This window comes from Neofelis nebulosa, chromosome 6 (genome assembly GCF_028018385.1).
Source record: "Neofelis nebulosa isolate mNeoNeb1 chromosome 6, mNeoNeb1.pri, whole genome shotgun sequence".
Lineage (NCBI taxonomy): Eukaryota > Metazoa > Chordata > Mammalia > Carnivora > Felidae > Neofelis > Neofelis nebulosa.
The window spans coordinates 104,442,947-104,448,946 of NC_080787.1; positions in this window are offsets into that span (position 1 = coordinate 104,442,947).

The following is a 6,000-nucleotide window of genomic DNA, read 5'->3' on the forward strand; positions in this document are numbered from 1 at the left end:
CTCAACTGACCAAGTCACCCAGGTGCCCCTATTTATTTTCATTTTTACATGTAGCTACTAGAGAATTTTAAATAGCATATATGGCTCATATTATATTTCTATTGGATAGCAGTGGCCTAGAGTTTTTGATTCCCCCTCCATAGCACACACTGTTAGCACCTTTTTTTTTTTTTAAATCTTTTATGTTTTATTTTTATTTTTGAGAGAGAGAGAGACAGAGACAGAGCACGAGCAGGGGAGGAACAGAGAGAGAGGGAGACACAGAATCCGAAGCAGGCTCCAGGCTCCAAGCTGTCCGCACAGAACCCAACGTGGGGCTTCAACCCACAAACTATGAGATCATGATCTGAGCCAAAGTCAGTCACTTAACCAACTGAGCCACCCAGGTGCCCCTACTGCCCCTACACAGTTAGCAACTTAATGAGGCAAATCACTTAGCCTTTGTGGAAATTTGCATTCTCATACATAAAGTGGGAAATAGTAAAACTGATCTCATACTGCTTTGTGAAGACTAAATGGACATGCAAAAAGTTTATGCATACCTTCCTCCTATTTAAAGATAAACTGTCCTGTACTCTCAGAAAAAAATACTCTTAAGACATGGACCTCCTTTGATATCCCATGTTGGATTCAATTTATCTTATGTGAAACCTGGAGTTGGTGGGGTAAAACATCTTCTTGTTTAAGCTTTCCTCAAAAAGAGTCACTTTTTAGCGTCTGTAACTCTAATAGCTTCTTGATCTAATTAGTGAACAAAAAGAAGGGACAATGCAATTAAAATGACAGATTAACCTGCTTCCATCACGACTCCATCCTGTTTTTGTAATTCTTTCCTTGCCTACCTTTTTATCTGTTGCCCTTCTTAAAAGTCGCTTTAAATGGATTTGGCTTCCTCTGGAGGATTTGCTAATGGCCTGAATAAGTGTAAGAGTACTGTGAAGGATTTGGATACCATTCCCCATTTTATTCTGTGCAGGTCTCTGCCAACACCTTGATTAAAGAAAGGTCCATGACACTGTCCTTGTTCTACTTGGGATAAGTCATTATTGTTCTCTGCACCCCTGATTTATTTTTATTTTCTTCTGGACAATTTATGTTATATTATTATATTATATAAAAATGATATATATTATATATTGTTACATATATAATATATTATGATTTATTATTATATAATATTATATATTATATATAATATAATATATATTATATGTTAAGTATATTATGTTATATAAATTATGTATGTAAATTATGGCAATTTATGTTATATATATATAATGTTTTATTTTTCCATTTTTATTTTTCTATTTCTTTACCTTACAGTTTCCTGTTTCTATCTGGGGTTTATTTTGTCTCAACAGAATTTCTTATTATCTCGTTTTTAAAGTAACATTTCCTTATTTTTTATTTTATTGGTCAAAATATTTTCTTGCCTCATTACATTTTAGTTTTCATCTTCTTTTAAATGTTAACTCAGTAGCAACATGTATGACAAGGGTAAGAATGCTTAATATAGAGTTCTCACAAATCAACAAGAAAATAAAATGAACACTCCGATTGAAAAACATGGGCAAAGGAAATGCATCTCAAAATGGGCAGTAAACATGCAAAGAAATTCAACTTCACTTGAAACCAAAGCAGTACAGAGATGATTTTTTCAACTACCCAGTTGGCCAAAGACATAAAAGGCTTTAAGGAAATGGATACCCACATCCTTTATTTTATTTTATTATTTATTTTTTATTGTATTTTATTTTTTAAATATAATTTATGGTCAAATTGGTTTCCATATAACACCCAGTGCTCATCCCAACAAGTGCCCTCCTCAATGCCCATCACCCACTTTCCCCTCTCCCCCACCCCCCACCCACATCCTTTTTAAAAAAATTTTTAATGTTTTAATTTACCTCCCCGTTAGTTAGCCTATAGTGCAATAATGATTTCAGGAGTAGATCCCAGTGATTCATCCCCTACATATAACACTCAGTGTTTATCCCAGCAAGTGTCTTCCTTAATGTCCCTTGCCCATTTAGCCCATCCCCCCACCCAACTCCCCTCCAGCAACCCTCAGTTTGTTCTCTGTATTTAAGAGTCTCTTATGTTTTGTTCCTCTCCTGTTTTTATTTTTGCTTCGCTTCCCTTATGTTCATCTGTTTTGTATCTTAAATTCCACAAAAGAGTAAAGTCATATATGGTATTTGTCTTTCTCTAATTAATTTCGCTTAGTGTAATACCCTCCAGTTCCATCCACATTGTTGCAAATGGCAAGATTTCATTCTTTTCGATTGCCAAGTAATAATCCATTGTATATATATATACCACATCTTCTTTATCCATTCATCTGTCGATGGACATTTGGGCTCTTTCCATACTTTAGCTATTGTTGATAGCGCTGCTATAAACTTTGGGGTGCGTGTGCCCCTTCGAAATAGCACACCTGTAGATACCCACACCCTAATGTTAACTGGCATAGACTCTGGATGACAATTTAAGAAAAGTTTAATAAATAAATTAATTTAATAAATTTTTGAAAAGTATTTTGAAAAGTATGTACCTTTCATTCAGCAAGGCTACTTCTGGGAAAGAATGGAAGAAGTTTACAAGGATATACCTATGATGTGAGTAATTACAACATTTTAATAGTGAACAATTGAGAAAAATCCACTGGTAAGAGATTGGGTGTGTTAACCAAGCTATGTCTATAATAGAACACTACACAGCCATGAAAATGATGATAAAGCCATTTATTTATTTTATTTTTTATTTTTTTTAATGTTTATTTATTTTTGAGACAGAGACCGAGCATGAATGGGGGAGGGTCAGAGAGAGAGGGAGACACATCCGAAGCAGGCTCCAGGCTCTGAGCTGTCAGCACAGAGCCCGACGCGGAGCTCGAACTCACGGACTGCGAGATCATGACCCCAGCTGAAGTCGGACACTTAACCGACTGAGCCACCCAGGCGCCCCAAGCCATTTATTTATTTATGTGAAAGGATTTTCACAATAAATTAATGTCTATATATTTTTATGCATACATATTCCATTGTTTTAAAATTTATCTACATATAAATTTTCATAGAGAAGTATGTAAGTTCATACCCAGAAATTTTAACAGTGATTTTCTCCAAGTTATCAAATTATAGATCACCTTTGTTTTTTATCTTTTTTTTTTTTTTTAATTTTCTGAAGTTTTTTTGTATTGGGCATCTATTCACTATTTAACAGAAGAAACAATAAAACTTAAACCTTTTCCTGTCTTTGCTACTTTAATTTTCCCTTTTATCTTCCTCTTATTTTCCCTGCTGATTTTCTTCCCTTTTGAAGGAGCCTTGCCACTGGTTTCTGGTGGACCTCCTTGGGACTTGTAAGAATGATTCTCAAAAAGCTTTACTTATTCTAAGAGCAGGACACTACCAGGAACTGGTCCCAAGGCTAACCTCTCTGTACCTGGCACACCTGGCTTACTGTGAAATTCTTGCTTCTGATATCTCATATCATCAAGTTCTTAAAGAAAGAGCTACATACTTGAAAATCCATGATGTTCAGAATATAGCCAAAAGCATGAGATGGTCCCGGGAAAATCTCATATGGAAAGGGAAGGACCCTCCATGCTACACCCCAGCCTGAGCTCAGGAAAGGGTAAGAGTAGATGGTGTTAGACCTCTTTTTGGAAGAGGTCCAGCAAAGTTGCTGTAGCTGGGATTGTGCTAGCACTTCATTCCAGCTCTCTCATGTTAAATGTTATCCAAACTGGATAGTTGCTCCCCTTGGTGGGTCACAGCAGAGCCTTCTTGGCATGTGGCTTTAGCTCCCTTTCCTCTTAAAAAGATAGGAATTCTTACGAATGTGGTTTTAGAGCCCAAGTCCACTGACCTCTGCAACATGCTCTCATTGTGTCAGGGTCATTACTGGACAACCCAGGCCTGTTAGAAAGAAAAAATTGGGTCTATAAAGGAGGAGAGCCTATATCCCAGCCAAACCACAGGGAGGGTGGGAAAGATGGTGATGATCGAAAACGGTGTTTTTTGATTCATTGCTTGACTCCCCAAGGGAAGCCTGGATCATTGTCTGATGTGGTTCTAGTGTGTGAGGATGGGACTAAGTCAATCTATAGTATCGATTTTCCAACAGATCTCCTACCAGAGACCTTGCAGGAGTCTAACAAGGGAGGCTCTCTTATTGTAAGATGGCCTGTCCCTTTCTCTTACAGCCTGATCAGCTGTCCCTCCCACTCTGACCAGTCTTGACTAATCACTTTTATCTATTTCCTGGTGCCACTCTATGCAGTGATGGTGCTTGAGGCTCATCCTGTGTGGCTAAGCCACTGGTACAGATAACTGGATCAGAAGCTTTCATATTTCCCAGTTTGCAGGCATAGGATGATTAGGCCTGACCGTGGGGTGAGCTGAAACTGATTGAGACATTCAAGACCTATGCAGTGAGGCCCAACATGTGCTGTGTGCTGTGTGTGTGTGTGTATGTGTGTGTGTGTGTGTGTGTGTGTGAGAGAGAGAGAGAGAGAGAGTTTGATCTGGTAGAGCTCCAAGAGTGTGTCCTTGATGATTCAGATATTTTTTCTGGTCATAGCCTGATGTAGTCCTAAAGAAAAGATAATGTCTCGGCTTTCTAATTACTTTAGTGATCTACATCTGTATGAGATGTAGATTTTATAACATTCATCTTGCCACTTTCAAGTATTCAAATATTCTATGTGTCAGGCTGTCAAAGGAAAAAAAATGAACAGAAAGAAGAAAATCATTGTTATCAGTCAAGGTTCTTGGTTGCGAGCAGTATGAACTATGTCTAGTTTCAGCAGAAAAGTAGTTTATTAGAAGGATGTTGTATAGCTCAGAGAATCAGTGAGAGAACTCGAAAAGTAGCGAATAGGCAGGAATCAGGAACCACCACCCAGGGGCACATCTGAGGCCTGGTTAGGATGTTCTGTTGGGGCCCTCACACTGCCAAGGACCTTCTACCACTATTGGAAGTAGATTCTACACTCTCTCTTCATTCTCATTTCACTTACTGAAGCCTCAAATTCTTGGGTGGTAGCATCTTACAGGCGGGCCATACTGTAGCTTTCAGGGTGGTTGGAGAGCGGGAGGCAGAGGGGAAGGGGTATCTGGCTTTCTCCAGCTTCTGTGGAAAATGGTAAGACCTTGCCCCCAACCAACTCAGATAATAGGACTCTCCCCAAAATAGGAAGGGAAGCAAGACATTGGGCCAGAATTTAAAAAATGACAAATGCCACCCTGCAACTGTTCACCCGTATCTCTGTGAACTTCAGATTTCCATGATTCAGTGTCATTGCTCATTTAACAAAAATTTCTTCCTCTTCAGTCATGATTCTGTTTTCTGGTGAGAGGGTGACAGGCTAGGTCCCACACTTAAATTTCTTTGGCAAGGTACACAATATCTTCTTGAACATAATGTCTCACATGAATGATCTTTAACTTTCATTTATTCTACATTCAAATGGGAGAGTTCATTGTCTCTGGGAATGAAGGATTTATGACAGGTCTTATAGGGACGTGAAACTTCTGAGGAATGGGGACATTGGTAGAATTTTTACCCTGGCAGCATAAGAGGCTCAGTCGGCTCTAGTCTCTTCCCATTTATTATCATCCTTCATGTAAAAGACATTCTTGTAGTGGCTTCCCAGCTCACAGTGAATCCCACTTTTGGGGAATAGCTACCAAAACCCAGAGGTGGGCTTCTAGAGACCATGTCTCTATGAACTGACCCTCAATAGCACAGGCTAGCCATTGCCATCAGGAGTAGGCACTTGTCCCATTGTCCCATAAAGAGCCAACTATTATTTACTGAGTATTTGAAAATTGGATCAGAGATATACAGATGTGAGTGTGTTAGTAGGAAAAGCCAACTGCCCTTAACAAACATCCCCAAATCTCCGTGGCTTTACATAACAAAGATTTGCTTCTCTCTAAGGTCATGGTCTAATTGGGTTTCTGTTGAGCAACTTTTCACAAAGTGATTCAG